This window comes from Chelonia mydas, chromosome 3, assembly GCF_015237465.2.
Source record: "Chelonia mydas isolate rCheMyd1 chromosome 3, rCheMyd1.pri.v2, whole genome shotgun sequence".
Classification (NCBI taxonomy): domain Eukaryota; kingdom Metazoa; phylum Chordata; order Testudines; family Cheloniidae; genus Chelonia; species Chelonia mydas.
Genome location: NC_057851.1, coordinates 88,902,673 through 88,918,730, shown reverse-complemented (window position 1 = coordinate 88,918,730; position 16,058 = coordinate 88,902,673).

The window sequence follows — 16,058 nt, the reverse complement described above, 5'->3', positions numbered from 1 at the left end:
AGCCCCTAAGCCTGACTTGCCAAGAGCCTACTAGGTGGTTTACTGCCAATTTTTTTGTTTTAGAGGGCACTCCTGCCCTCCAGTGGAAGTTAGGTCTAACTCCTGTTGCTGCCCTGCACCCACAATGGGAGGCCAGCCAGTGGGACACTTGGAGGGCACTGCTCTCCCTGCCTTTAGCCAATCAGAGCAGTTCTGTGGAGGGGAGGGCTTTGCACAGCTGGATACCAGACCAACACCATTTCCTCCCACAATCCCCAGAGTGGGCAGACTAGTCACTCCACCACACCCTGTGAATGTGAGCGACGCAGTGAGTTGTGGTGCTATGAACCATGGCCCAATATAGTACCAGTGTGGACACAAGGCATGACAGCAGAGTTCTGACAGAGACAATGTGGAGGTGCCATTGCAGGTTCACCTACTGCACTTTAACTAGCTCCCTTGTTGTGTAGCTTGTGGTTAGCCTGCTTTGAAGACAGGTCCTTCAGTCTTATTTCCTATTTTGCGTGTGTCTGTAACAAAAATGCAACTTTAGCTAAATACATTGGGCAGTCTTATACAAGAGGTCAGACCAGAGATGATCACAATTTGTTCCTTCATGCCCTGGAATCTATAAAAATGTATTGTGCTGGATTGTCTCTCTTACCACTGTTGCTACTGCACCTACTCTATTTGCTGGGAGGTAGCATTGTGCCATATTGCTAATAGAAAGTTGCTACTGCAAAAAACATTGTGCCTCTTCATCCCTCTAATAATAAAACTGATAGTCTGTAATTATTATGAGCTCATTAAATCAAGCCATTGAGATGCAGTAATGAGGGACATAACTATAACTTCATTGATCATGTCGGCACTAAGTACTGGCATTGCACTCGCTAGCCTCCCCAAATCATGTCCCTTCATGCACTGGGCTCAGTTTAAAACATAGAAAGGAGTCTCTGGTGGGAAATCTCATCATAGATTGTTCCAAAGTTTTGATCAGAAATCCAGAGAGGAAGTCCAAAGGGCTGTATATGTATATAAAGTTTATATTATGCTACATATACAAACCTCTGCCTCTTTCCGATAGTCATAAATCATTTGCCACCTTCCGTAGAATGTTTTGATCTATGATCTTGATGGTGGACCAGGAAAGATGAAAACACAATCCAGTAACAAATTTTACTTTCACAAAGTAGCAAACATTCAAGATAAGTTAAAAGGGAAATAAGAATAAATCCTTTTTTTCTTTCATAAATTGGTGATATATCTTTGTTTGTACTGGTGTCGATGCCAGGGCAGTAACTAAAATTCATTAAACGTAGACAAGAAACTCCAGCCTTGGGATTTACCCTTGCTTGTCCCAGATGAAAGGTACATGCACTGGTGCTGTAGCTGTGTCAGTCTCAGGATGTTAGTGAGACAGGGAGGGTGAGGTCATGTCTGTTATTGGCCTGACTTCTGAAGAGGGGCTCTGTGTAAGCTTGGAAGCTTGTCTCTCTCACCAACAGAAGTTGGCCCCATAAAAAGATATTACCTCACCCGCCTCATCTCTGTAATAGGTGAAAGGTATAAGCTAAAGAAGAATGAACTAGTGCCAGATTCAATGAAGAGTTACTTCAGGGTGCTCATTCCCTCGGAATAATCCACAAAGAATTCACTTTTCATCTATGTGACAATCACAAATAAATCCCACACTACTGTTTTTTTGGTAATATGCTAATAGTTTCTTGTTACTACTCTGCCAGTGCCACCTCATTTTCCTCATGCTCTGCCTCATTTGCATTTTGTCTTGTATAGCCTCTTTTCAACAACTGTCTTTTGCTGGTCAAGAAACCTATGGGCATAAATGAATGCCAATTATATATTAAGCTGTGCAAAAGATGAACATATGGTGTTTTCTGGTTACTTTATATACACACACAAAGTCATCCTTATGTAGAGTATTAATTTTTCATGAAGACAGTCTCATTTGCCCCAAAGAGTGCCATGTTTTTCATTATATTGTCATAAAACAGCTGAACAATTCTTATGAGTCCACACTGGAATTCCAAAAAATGACTTGTCTGAGGCAGGAACTTTGTTTTCTGAAAAGTTGTATTAAAAAAAGACTAAAACAACAAGGAGTCCTTATGACACCTTAAAGACTAACAAATTTATTTGGGCATATTCTTTCTTGGACTAGAACCCACTGTGGAACTGATTGTGCTCCATGGTGACTGCTGATTGTGCCTCAGACCTGCAATTGCACCTCTGATATCCCTCCACCAAGGTAGAATGGCTAGAGAGTCTACATAGGTGAGTATCCTCAAATCTAGGCCTTGCTCCTTCCTTCCCTCCCCCTCCCCCTCCCCCCGTTAATCTTGCATACTTGGGCACAAGGAGCCCCAGTGATGTACAAGGGGTTTAGATACTGTCATAAAAATAAAGGGAAGGGTAACCAACTTTCTGTATACAGTGCTATAAAATCTCTCCTGGCCAAAGGCAAAACCCTTTCACCTGTAAAGGGTTAAGAAGCTAGGATAACCTCGCTGGCACCTGACCCAAAATGACCAATGAGGGGACAAGATACTTTCAAATCTGGAGTGGGGTGGGAACAAAGGGTTGGTCTGCCTGTGTGATGCTTTTGCCGGGAACAGATCAGGAATGCAGCCTTACAACTCCTTTTAAGTTAGAAAGTAATCTAGCTAGAACATGCATTAGATTTTCTTTTGTTTAATGGCTGGTAAAATAAGCTGTGCTGGATGGAATGTATATTCCTGTTTTTTGTGTCTTTTTGTAACTTAAGGTTTTGCCTAGAGGGATTCTCTATGTTTTGAATCTGATTACCCTGTAAGGTAGTTAACCATCCTGATTTTACAGAGGTGATTCTTTTACCTTTTCTTTAATTAAAATTCTTCTTTTAAGAACCTGATTGCTTTTTCATTGTTCTTAAAATCCAAGGGTTTGGGTCTGTGTTCACCTGTACAAATTGGTGAGGATTCTTATCAAGCCTTCCCCAAGAAAGGGGGTGTGGGGTTTGGGGGGATATTTTGGGGGAAGATGTCTCCAAGTGGGCTCTTTCCCTGTTCTTTGTTTAACACGCTTGGTGGTGGCAGCATAGGGTTCAAGGACAAGACAAAGTTTGTACCTTGGGGAAGTTTTTAACCTAAGCTGGTAAGAATAAGCTTAGGGGGTCTTTCATGCAGGTCCTCACATCTGTACCCTAGAGTTCAGAGTGGGGAAAGAACCTTGACACTTGACACTTTGGCTCTCAGAATTCTGCCTCTTCCTACAGAATATCTCAAGATTGATACAAAGCTCATTGAAGTAAATGGGTGTCTTTCCATTGGCTTAACTGGCTTTGGATCAGTCCCTTAGAACACAGATCTGATGCTTTCTAAAAATGAATAAACTCATCCTAAATGATTGATTCTCAAGCAGGGGTACACATACCCCTGGGGGTACACAGAGGTCTTCCAGAGGGTACATCAACTCTTCTAGATATTTGCCTAGTTTTACAACAGGCTACATAAGCACTAGCAAAGTCAGTACAAAATAAATTTTCATACAGACAATGATTTGTTTATACTTCTCTATATACTATAGACTGAAATGTAAGTACAATATTTATGTTCCAACTGATTTATTTTATAATTATATGGTAAAAATTAGAAAGGAAGCAATTTTTCAGTAGCAGAGTGCTGTGTAACTCTTGTATTTTTATGCCTGATTTTGTAAAGAAGTAGTTTTTAAGTGAGGTGTAACTTGGGGGCACGCAAGACAAATCAGACTCCTGAAAGACGTACAGTAGTCTGGAAAGGTTGAGAAACACCATCCTAAATAAAAAGCACCAAATATTGTACCTTTTATGAATGTGTTAATTTGAAATAACTAAAACATACAATTAAACAATAACCATTAATTTCTTTCCCATCACATCCTCATTTAGAATATGGTAGCCTATGTGCCTCAAATGATATATATTGTGTTTTACATTTTCCACCCAGAGGTGGTGCTAGCCCTTTCCACATTTGCTACAGTCTTTTTGCTATTATGCATATTCACTAAGGGAAAGTAAACTAAATGTTTCACAGCAGTTTACTCAGGGAGGGTCTGTTTATTTGCTGTATGTCACAAGATTATCTGCTGGTCAAGGCCACATTAAGCCTTATGAAACAAAATCAGTTCCATGTTACATACATGTACAATTTCAAAGATTTGACTCAAATCACTTTCCCTAAGACAAAAAGCAGCGCCCTAAGTCTTAGTAAAATACATTGATAGTAGTAAATCTTCTTGTAATTCATTGGGAATGGCAATGCAATGAACTGCAAATTTAAATAGTTTGAAGATTGAACAGTTTGATTAAAGATTGAACAGTTTTAAAAATCTGTTATTTCCCATCAAGAAGCAAATGAATATTCTGAATGACAAAAGACCAATCAGAGTAATACTCTTTATTTAAATATATATATAATCACTGCAGTTAAGTGCTGCTCTTGAAACGTTAGCTCAAACTTTGAACCAGCTCTTCACAGTTCCCTTGTGACTGAAAAACATTAGACTGAAATGCAGGTACTTTTCACAAATATAATTGCAACCACACACAAGATTTTTTTTTTTTTTTTATGTTTGACCCTATAATTCTTCCTGTTTTTTAAGAATCAAGTGCTAGGCTTTTGAAATGCATTAGCAACAAATAGACTCTTTAGTAAACAACCTAAAGTATTACAGTACAAATAAAGCTTTTCTAAAAAGGTCCATTCTATTGCTGAACTTTGTACCTTAAAGGTTTACATAATGTTTGATTTACAATTAAGTAACCAGAGAAATAGCTTTTTTGCTCTTAAGTACAGATAAACAACCGTTGGAAGGATACTAGTAATTTGATTTTTGCTTCCAAATAAGTCTCCCTAATTAATTATTCCACTGACAGAAAGAAATATACATTTTTTTTTTTTACATTTTAAAAATGTCTCAATGTTTATTAAGTCGTTATTACAAATGGTCAAATAGATGTCTTACTACTGTATACCCTAGCTTTTACAGTGATTTTTTTTAAGCCCAACACAAAAAATAATACATAGGTTTTTCTTAGAGTGCTAACAGGCAGACAAACTCAACCTGATTGCCTGATTCAGCAAAGCCCTTAAGTATATGTTTAATTTCAAGCATATGATTAAGTCCATTCCTATTCAGCACAGTTCTTAAGTGTGTATTTCAAAATAAGCACATACTTAAGTGCTTTGCTGAACTGGGGCCAAAAATAACTAATCCTCCACATATAGTATGTGGCTGTGAACAAGTCACTTACCTTCCATGCATCTCATTTTCAAAGAGTCTTGTCATAAAAATAAACATTAGTCCTCAAATTACAGAAAGCATGTGAAAAGACTTTCCTTTACCTAAAAAAAAAAATAAAAAAAAAATCAAAGAACATACCAAGAACAAAGTCCACATCCAGGTACCAAACAACCAATTAATCCAGCCAGGGGACTGGATGACCCAATGAATTAGTTATGGCCTCTGAAGCCTTTTGCCCCTCGGTCACCCCTTCATATTGGAATAAAATCAGTAATAAAGGGTTATTGCTATTTAACCGCTGTATGTTGCCCAAAACAAAAAACACCTTTTCTTGCAAACCAAGGACGGGCTCAGCATGAAGAGTGCATTCTCAACTTCAGAGATGGTCCCTACATTATGGTTCACCAGATTTGATAGAAAAGTGTGAGTATAACTGAGACAAGGAAGGTACTAGCATAAGCCCCAGGCTCACAGAACAATATATTACGTATGTCCTATACATGTAAGGAGGAAACCAGAACTATATTCAAACCTGAATACATTAGGGAATTTTTTCTGTTTGTTGTTTGATTGTATTGAATGATCTTACTTTTTTGGTTAATAAACCATGAGAAAGAAGCCTTGCTTCCTAAACTCTTTTGTTCTGCTGAGTCATTTCACCAGTTTATAGGTGACTTTTGTGGAAGAGGGAAATTGATGTGTGGGAGTGACATAACAAATTTAAGGAAATCTTGGGCCTGATTCTCCACTTTGGAACTTCAGTTTTAGGGAAGCCTAACTCCACTGGACCTAATTCTCCACACCTTGTGTAATAATTTAAGATCAGTGGTGAAAAACTCTACCAGATCAGAATGGTAGCATTTTACATCCAGTGTGCATGTTTTAAAAATGGATACACATGCTGTGGAGAATCAGGTCCAGAGACTTCAAATGAATTACTTCTGATTTACATTGCTGTGAGAGTTACTTTGACTAACAGTTCACACTTTATAAACACAATATCTGGAAGCCTCTGGTGCTACCTCTGGGGACTGCCAGCTGCTGCTGTCACTCTGGATGTTGTCTGTCTCTCTCTGTGTCCCATCTTTGATGTTTGTATCTCCCAAGAAAGAGTTTTATATAAAACAATCTCTTCCCTGTGTAGCTTCAAAAATGGTTCAGACAAGGTTATAAAATATCCCATGTGTTCCTACACCTCAAGAAGAACACACTGCTACAGATGGTATCTGTCTACTGCTCCTTTATGTCTGTTACAGAGATGACGATGGAGTGGTGACCTCTTGGCTATTTATCTGAGTTACTTCAATATTTTTAATATACCAACATCTAATAAAGCAAATGCTTAACTATCCACAGTGGTGGTCTCTTGTTTTCTAGTCTCTCTGACTTTCTGTTAATATTTCCTTTTCATATGTACTGGGTTACTTGGCACTTAAGCCCCTGAATTGTAATCATGTCTTCCTTTCTAAATGAGGTTATAAGCTCAAGCACCTCAGCTGCTTTTAATTGCTGTGGAATCACTCTAGGAGATGGGTAGTTTCTGAAGTAGCTGGATCCAAACCATTAAGGGTTTTAAAGGTAAAAAACAACAACTTAAACTTCATCCAGAAACAAATGGAAGTCATTTTAGGCCACAGAGAGCAGTCGTAATATACTCCCTGTGAGAAATGCCCCTTGATACATGTGCAGCTGCATTCCACACCAGCTGAAATTTCTGAATGGTCTCATTGAATGCATTCTAGTAATCCAATCCTAAGAGGACAAAGACATGGATCCCTGGGTCAAGGTCCACATCTCAGAAGAAAAGGTTGCAAACTTCTAGACCAATGTAGTTCGGAAAAAGTGCTTTTGGCCACCACTGCCCCTGGAGATACAGAAGCAACTGATGATCCAATAAGACCCCAGCTTGCAAACTGGGCTAATAGTGGGCATACCCTGTCAATCAACAGGTAAACAAACTTTGTTTCTTCTGGTTGTATCTCCTAGTCTATCCAAATTACCCCAGTCTTATGTATATTGAATCTTTGGCAAATCATCCTCATCCATGTCCTAATCACAGTCAGAATCCCATTCATTTAAATGGCTCAGGTCAGATGAAACTGACACACAAAGCTGCATGTTTTCCCCATAGTGGGTCACCATAGGCCAGTCTCATGATCCCTCATAGTGGCTTTAGTCCACCTGTGCCATTGCAGGATTAGGCCTATATTTGTAAGTGATTGAGTTCTGAGAGAAGCCCCCATACCTGTTTGTCTACTGATTAAAACTGTATGCCTTTGCCTAGTTATGTCTTCAGCCATACAATGACTGACTATTTTCATTTTTGAGGTATGGAGTGGGACAACTTCTTTATTAATTTTCATGAAAATTTCAAAAAAGAAACCAATCATCACAGTGTTACTGGGTTAGGGCAAATTAATATGCTGTAAGGCTGGGGAAGAGGGTGAAAAAAAGTCTAGGAAAAGGATATTTTTTACAAGAAGCCCCAGAAGACAAGGCTACCTAATGTAGTTCATTTAAAGTCAAGCAAGGCTTATTTTTATCCCATAGACCTTTTTTCAACAAAAATTATAAATTTAACAAAACACTGTTCAAATCTCTTTAGAGAGATCCTGCAAAGTAAATAGTTTATTTGAGGAGCTATGTTCTTTGCTGGTACTTTGGTCTTTCTCCTATGGGAAACATTTAGCTGGACTCATTGTCTCTGCCATCTTGTACAGGTGTTATGATAGAGAAATATTAGCTACTGGCCAGTTGGCTGTTCATGAGTCCTTCACCAGAATAGCTCCAGCTTCAATTAAAGATAATTTAAAGGCAATGAAAGGGTAAACCTCAGTCAGAAGTATCAAACTTGGTGTCTAACTAGGCTAGTAATAGGTCTTCAAATTATATTTTATAATTATGTAAAATTATTCAGCATATATAATTTTATTATTACCTTTATATGCGGCTGATATTTTTTCTCTTGAAGCTGGTTATGCCCCAGATTCCCTAGTGCTTAGTTTCTCTTGGGCACCAGGTCAAGTTCTCTGTTCCCTACTGATAGGCAGCATAAATTAGATATCCTCATTTAGAAACAAAAGGAACATTTTTCCAGATAGAGATAAGGGATGATAAAGTGACCTGACACAGGATATATCTCCGCAGTCTCCATTCATAGATACAGCTTCCATATCCACCCATCCTGTTTGGAACAGGACATTGGAGTAGCCAGTTATTTAGCTGTATGCACTTTATTTTTTCCTATGAATTTTCCATTATCATTGTTATTTATGTGTATTGCACTAACTGTTGCTAGTCCCTTTACAGGCAAGCATGAAGACAACAGCACAGCCCTTGAGATCATAACATCTAAATAGAGTTTACAGTGAATCTAAGGCTTTCACAGATCCATTTGGAAAATTGGGGCTTCACAGATATGAGTAACTTTACAGAGAGGAGTAGACGTCTATCGGGGAATACTCATGTGTAAAGCTACTGTAACAGAGTTGCTGTAGTGGCTGGGTGAGTGGGTGTTTCTGGGCACTGGCGCAAACTGCTCTTAAAAGGCGTGGCCCCTCGCAGCTGGTGAGAAGAGCTCCTGTCTGAGGAAGTAACTCTCCCTGGGGAGAAAGCAAAATATAATAACACCAGCAGCAGGAGAGGAACTGGCATCTATCCTCTCTGCCAATAACATATAGTTGTAATTCTGTTTGCTCAGCTTGAATCATTATTTCGGGGACTCCACCTGACTGTGCTAAAACGTGAAGGGCTTTTCTGTGTGTAAACATCCAGGAAAGTTAACCCAAATTAAACAAACTCACACCTTTTAAAGTGAATTAGTTAAACCACATTAAATGGTGTGTGAACACTTTCATTCAGAATTAAAGTGACCTTAGTTTACTTTAATTCAGTTTGGAAGTGAATTAAACTAAACCAAATTAAAGACACTTTAATTATGAACAACAGTGTTCACACAGGAATAATGCTACTTAAGTAACCCACTTAAATTCACACCTTTATGTAATTTGGATTAGTTTTTCTGGATGTCCCCATGTATACAAGCCCTAAGAAATGACTGTGAGGTCACATAACACTATCCACATGTGCAATTTTTAGATCACGACCCATTGGCCCAGTGCTACCATCCTTACTCATGCTAATTATTTCCTTATTGTAGTAAGTAATTTCAAACCGGACAGAGTAAGGTACTTCTCAACAGGAGTAATGTAGCAGAACTGGGATCTCACAGCTCCACGCTGTTTCAAATGCCCCCCTTTTCTGGTACAAAATGGGCCACATTCTGTTATCAATTACCTGAGTCCAACTCCCAATACAGTCAGTAAAGGATGGACCATTAATCTGAGAGCACAATTTGGCCTATTTAGTTTGGTTGGGTTTGTCTCAAGAATTTAGGGGGTTCCAAGATCTTAATCTTCTTTCCATTAAATTCATAGTTCTTAGGATTTTGTAACCAGTGTGTTACAAAGAGTGTGGTTAGTGTTACTTTTGAGTAGTATTTTATGCAGGTTTCCCCATTGAAATTCCCAGTCATGCATGTGACTATAACATTTTTTTAGTCACCGGTGCTCTGCATTAGCAAACCTCTAGCTCGAAAATTAAAAATAGAGGAGCAACTGAGAGCCGGGGGCAGAGAGGAGGACGAAGGGACAGAAAACCTTTCCAAAGTAGGCAATGGAAAGTTTTCAGGAAAGACCACATGATGTCACATCATCCCCTGATAAAAATCTTTAAAGGCAACTTCATTTTTTCAAGGGCAGTGGCTTTTCAATCTCATCCAAGTCACAGGACAGATCACACCAGCAAGAATTGTAAGAGAAATATGATTTTTCCATGCACACCAGGTAGGATGGATTTATTGTTCATTCCATTCCAGTTAAAAAGCAGGATAGATCATTTATAGCTGCTTGAATGTCACATGGTTACTTTGCTGTGAATCTGGAAACACTCTCACCATAAAAATACTGATTTTAATAAACTAAATCAATTCATTCCCAGCACTGATCAATACTTAGCAGTGTGCCTGGGAAGAAGAACTGCTGCCACACTTACCTTTCTGAAGACAAAAAGATGAATACACAGGAAAGAGGAAGTAAATCTGGGAATTAATGGATGATTTTAAGAGCAAGATGACCTGAGCAATTTTCTACTTCTGCTGCAATTTAAATGTGTCCTTCTGTGTCCATGTACAGATAACTATTAACTTCTATTGCATTGTCTCAGCTGTCTTTCAAGTAGCTTTGGAGAAAGAAAGTCATTCCACTGTCTATTCACTTGAGAAACATAGCAGATGCCAGTAATGAACCAGAAAACAATCTTGATATGATGGAACAGGTTTTACTTTGGTATTAATTTTTGACAAATTAAATACTGTATAACCCCACTAAATACTGTTCACTGTATATTAAGCTAGATATTGTAATAGCTAAGGAAATGTATATTTAAGCTGTGTTATGAAATGAACAAATAGAAGAAGTTGAGCAATACGTTTATTTGGGCCAAGAAATTAACATGCACTATGGTCAGGAAGGCGAACCCTCGCTAAGAAAGAAAACTGGTTGGAGCGTATTCAATTATATGGAGGATGTCCTCCAAGGAAAAATCAACAAGGCAACACATGCCAATCCCTTCGATTCAACAGTATTGCTGGCAATGTTGTACAACAGCGAAACATGGGCGCTGACAGAGATTGAGGAGCAACAACTGTCTGTCACAGACAGAATGATGGCAAGAAGAATTCTGGTGTTTTCAATCTGTGACCCAGTCCCCAGTGACGTGATCACAATGCAGTGTGGAGTGCAGGACATAATTGTTGAAAGGAACTACATTAAAATGTGATGGGCCAGGCATATAGCTAGGCTCACTGACAATGTGGAGGATTGGGCTAAAACAAATCTGAAGTTCAACAAGGACAAGTGCAGAGTCCTGCACTTAGGACAGAAGAATCGCAAGCACTACTACAGGCTGTGGACCAGCTGGCTAAGCAGCAGTTCTGCAGAAAAGGACCTGGGGATTACAGTGGATGAGAAGTTGGATATGAGTCAACAGTGTGCCCTTGTTGCCAAGAAGGCTAACGGCATATTGGGCTGCATTAGTAGGAGCATTGCCACCAGATCGAGGGAGGTGATTATTTCCCTCTATTTCGCACTGGTGAGGCCACACCTGGAGTATTGTGTCCAGTTTTGAGCATCCCACTACAGAAAGGATGTGGGCAAACTGGAGAGAGTCCAGTGGAGGGCAATTAAAATGATTAGGGGGGCAGGAGCACATGACTTATGAGGAGAGGCTGAGGGCACTGGGCTTATTTAGTCTGCAGAAAAGAAGAGTGAGGCAGGATTTGATAGTAGCCTTCAACTACCTGAAGGGGGGTTCCAAAGAGGATGGAGATAGGCTGTTCTCAGTGGTGGCAGATGACAGAAGAAGCAGCAATGGTCTCAAGTTGCAGTGAGGGAGGTCTAGGTTGGATGTTAGGAAAAACTATTTCACTAGGAGGGTGGTGAAGCCCTGGAATGGGTTACCTATGGAGGGGGTGGAATCTCCATCCTTAGAGATTTTTAAGGCCCGACTTGACAAAGCCCTGGCTGGGTTGATTTAGTTGGGATTGGTCCTGCTTTGAGCAGGGGGTTGGCCTGGATGACTTCCTGAGGTCTCCTCCAACCCTAATCTTCTATGATTCTATGAATAGATGGACTGCAGCTGTCAAGAAGTGGTACCCACAGGAACTGAAACAATCACGCGGCTGACCTCCAAAGAGATGGGAAGATTTTATCATGAAAAGGCATGGCTGAATACAGAGAAGCAAGGCTAGGATAAGAGAAGAATGGAAGACGTTGTGATTGGCACAATCTATATGAGGGCTGAAGGACTAATCAGTCAGGGTGGTCAAGGTGATGAAATGTGCAGATATTTACTTCACATGTTTACAGTCAATCTGTATCTTTATTCAGAAAAACAAATGTAGGGTCCAGTCCTGCTCCCACTAAAGTCAATGGCAACATTTCTAAAAATAGAAATAGACAAATCTTTAAATGTAAAATTATGAAATGGTTAGATAACTGTCCCTGCCACAACCCTTCCCAAACTTAGACCTTTAGCTGAACTATTTTTATGGGATTTTTTAAATGCATTCTCTCTTACTGACATCTCCAAATAATTCCTCGTGTTCACTCCCTCTCTCATCCCCCCAGGTACCCAATGCATGCATCAAGACCTCTGTCCCATAATAATTGGTCCAAAATTAATCACTCCTTCCTCTAGTTCTCAGTCAGTTCCCCATGCTATGACCCTTCTCCTAAAAAAACAATTTCTCCTGCACCAATTATTTTCCCTTCTCATCCTTGGATACCCTGAGTCTGATCTTTAATCAAAATCATCCTGCCCTAGTGCCACCTGCTGCTCCAGTCCACTGCTGCCATTATCTTAATTCTGCACTGTGATCCTACACTGCATGATGCTTCTGAAGGAGTATAAAGCATTCTAAGATGCCTTGAACTCAGGGAAGCATTGCGTATTGCAAGCTCAAGGCAGTGGCAATGGACCAGAGCATCAGATGTCACTGTTGCAATAGGATTGTCATTACATGTGGATGTCTCAGAGGAAAACAGCTGTATGTGGAGGAGCCAGCAAAAAACTGGGCTAGAAACCAGCTGTGTTCTGGGTAAGGGTGGGACAGCTGGAAAAATGGAATGGACAGGAATTGGCCAAGAGGGATGGCTGTTGAGAGGGGTCTTGGGATAGGCAGCCAGTCAAGGCAGCCTGGAAAAGGAATGTTGTTGTTTAAAAAATAAATAAATAAATAAAAGTACCTCTAAATGGCCTTTCATCTAAAAATTTCAAAATATGTTACAAACGTTAAATATCACAATTTCACTATCAAGAAAATTAGCCCCCCCATTTTACAGTTGGGGAAACTGAGGCCCAGAGGCTGACAGACTGGGGCCCAAGACCATACAGACAGACAATTAAAAAAAAGCCATTTTTCTTACCTGGACCCTAAAATAGATATAGGTTTAGTTAAACTGCAAATCGGTTCAGATTAGCTTGGATTTTTGTCTGTCCCATTTTGTCCACTAAAAGAAAAACTGATGAATTAAATCAAACCAGGGAGTATGTTTAGGGTAAAAAAAAAAAATCACGGTTAGAAAACTGACTGAAAGCCCTTCATTTCATTTAGAAAAAGACAAATATTCACAACTGTGTGGTCAGAACACTGATATCCCAGCTGCCATTAATCAGTCACTGGCATTATACCCCCTGAGAACCACCACCTGTGAGTAGGGTGACCAGATAGCAAATGTGAAAAATCGGGACAGGGGATACAGGGTAATAGGAGCCTATATAATAAAAAGACCCAAAAATTGGGACTGTCCCTATAAAATCGGGACATCTGGTCACCCTAACTGTGAGTGATTGTACCAGCTGAAAGTTATGCAGCTAGTTAGATGATAGCAAGACACAAGTGGCTCATTATCACTATTAGTGTCAAAAGTGAGTCAGACCAGAGAGGGCTCAGACAGGAATGTTTTTAAAAATTTAAAGAACTTTCAAGCAAAATCAAAAAGATTTTTAGGGCCTCCAGTGGGAGAGTCTGTTAGGGATGATATAACAGGCAGCAGCAATTCTGAACAAGTTAAAAAGTAAATATCCAGCAACCCTAACTGGAAGCATTGGACAGGAGCTGGAAAAGTCAAAGGGGAGTGGAATATATTCAACAGATATTGGGATCAAAAAAATCCTCCACCGCCCTTTTAACCCGAAAAGCTTTTCAAAGTCCATGCAAGGAGTGGGTGGGCTTTTGAAAAGGCACCAGAATTAAATAATAAAGTTAGTGCAATGCCCCAGTCAATCAGGGTACAGTAAAACAGTCTTGTCTGTATTTGTCCCTTTCAAATGTGCAGGGGAGCAGAATGAATTTTGACAGTTTGGGAAAAGGGAAGCACAAGGACACCATTTCAAAAAGTAACTGATGGTGATTTACAATATCCACAGAGTATCAGGCATGGCCAGGGGAGTCCATAGGCTGGGAACATTTACAGATTTTTGTTTTTTTATGAAATGGCCAAACAACCATTATATGATCACATTAAAATCTTATCCAGACCATGTCAAGGTTCCTTCCCCACTCTGAACTCTAGGGTACAGATGTGGGGACCTGCATGAAAACCCCCTAAGCTTATTTTTACCAGCTTAGGTTAAAACTTCCCCAAGGTACAAACTATTTTACCTTTTGCCCTTGGACTTTATTGCTGCCACCACCAAGCGTCTAACAGATATATAACAGGGAAAGAGCCCGCTTGGAAACGTCTTTCCCCCCCAAATCCTCTCCAAACCCTACACCCCCTTTCCTGGGGAAGGCTTGATAAAAATCCTCATCAATTTGCATAGGTGAACACAGACCCAAACCCTTGGATCTTAAGAACAATGAAAAAGCAATCAGGTTCTTAAAAGAATTTTAATTGAAGAAAAAAAGTAAAAGAATCACCTCTGTAAAATCAGGATGGTAAATACCTTACAGGGTAATCAGATTCAAAACATAGAGAATCCCTCGAGGCAAAACCTTAAGTTACAAAAATATACATTCCATCCAGCACAGCTTATTTTATCAGCCATTTAAACAAAACAGAATCTAACGCATATCTAGCTAGATTACTTATGAAGTTCTAAGACTCCATTCCTTTTCTGTTCCCGGCAAAAACATCACACAGACAGAGAGAACCCTTTGTTTCTCCTGCACCTCCAGCTTTGAAAGTATCTTGTCTCCTCATTGGTCATTTTGGTCAGGAGCCAGCGAGCTTATCCTAGCTTCTTAACCCTTTACAGGTGAGAGGATTTTTCCTCTGGCCAGGAGGGATTTAAAGGTGTTTACCCTTCCCTTTATATTTATGACACACACACCCCAAATCACAGATAGGGTGAAATGCTGGCTGGGATTTCTTCCTGGAGCTCTAGGGGAAAACAGAGTTAATAAGACACATGCACCTCTAAATATACTATCAAGTATATAAAGACTAACAATATTTTCCACATCTCAAGGACGATTTTAACCAGTTGATTCTGGGAAACTTTCACGGGAGAGTGCATCAGCCACTTTGTTAGAAGCTCCTGAGATGTGTTGGATGTCGAAATCAAAATCTTGGAAAGCTAAACTCCACCGAATAAGTTTTTTGTTATTTCCCGTGGCGGTATGAAGCCACTGTAGCGCAGCATGGTCGGTTTGCAGGTGGAAATGCCGTCCCCAAACATATGGGCGTAGCTTTTCCAGAGCGTAGACAATGGCATAACATTCTTTTTCACTGACTGATCAGTTGCTTTCCCTCTCAGACAGCTTCTTACTGAGAAACACTACAGTGTGGAATTCTTGATCCGGTCCTTCCTGCATTAAAACTGCTCCCACACCACGCTTGGACGCATCTGTGGTTACTAGGAATGGTTTGTCAAAGTCTGGGGCCCTTAGCACAGGGTCAGACATGAGTGTCACTTTAAGCTGGTTAAAGGCCTTCTGACACTCTTCAGTCCACTGAACGGCATTTGGCTGTTTCTTTTTGGTTAGGTCTGGACAGCAGGTTTGGTTAGGTTTGGTTAGGACAGCAATTTGGCTGTATTGCTGTACAAATCGCCTGTAATATCCAGGCGAGCCTAAGAAGGATTGGACCTGTTTCTTTGACTTTGGGACAGGCCACTTTTGGATAGCATCCACTTTGGCCTGTAGGGGGTTGATAGTTCCTTGACCCACCTGGCGTCCAAGGTAAGTCACTCTGTTTAGGCCTGTTTGACACTTCTTAGCCTTAACAGTTAGT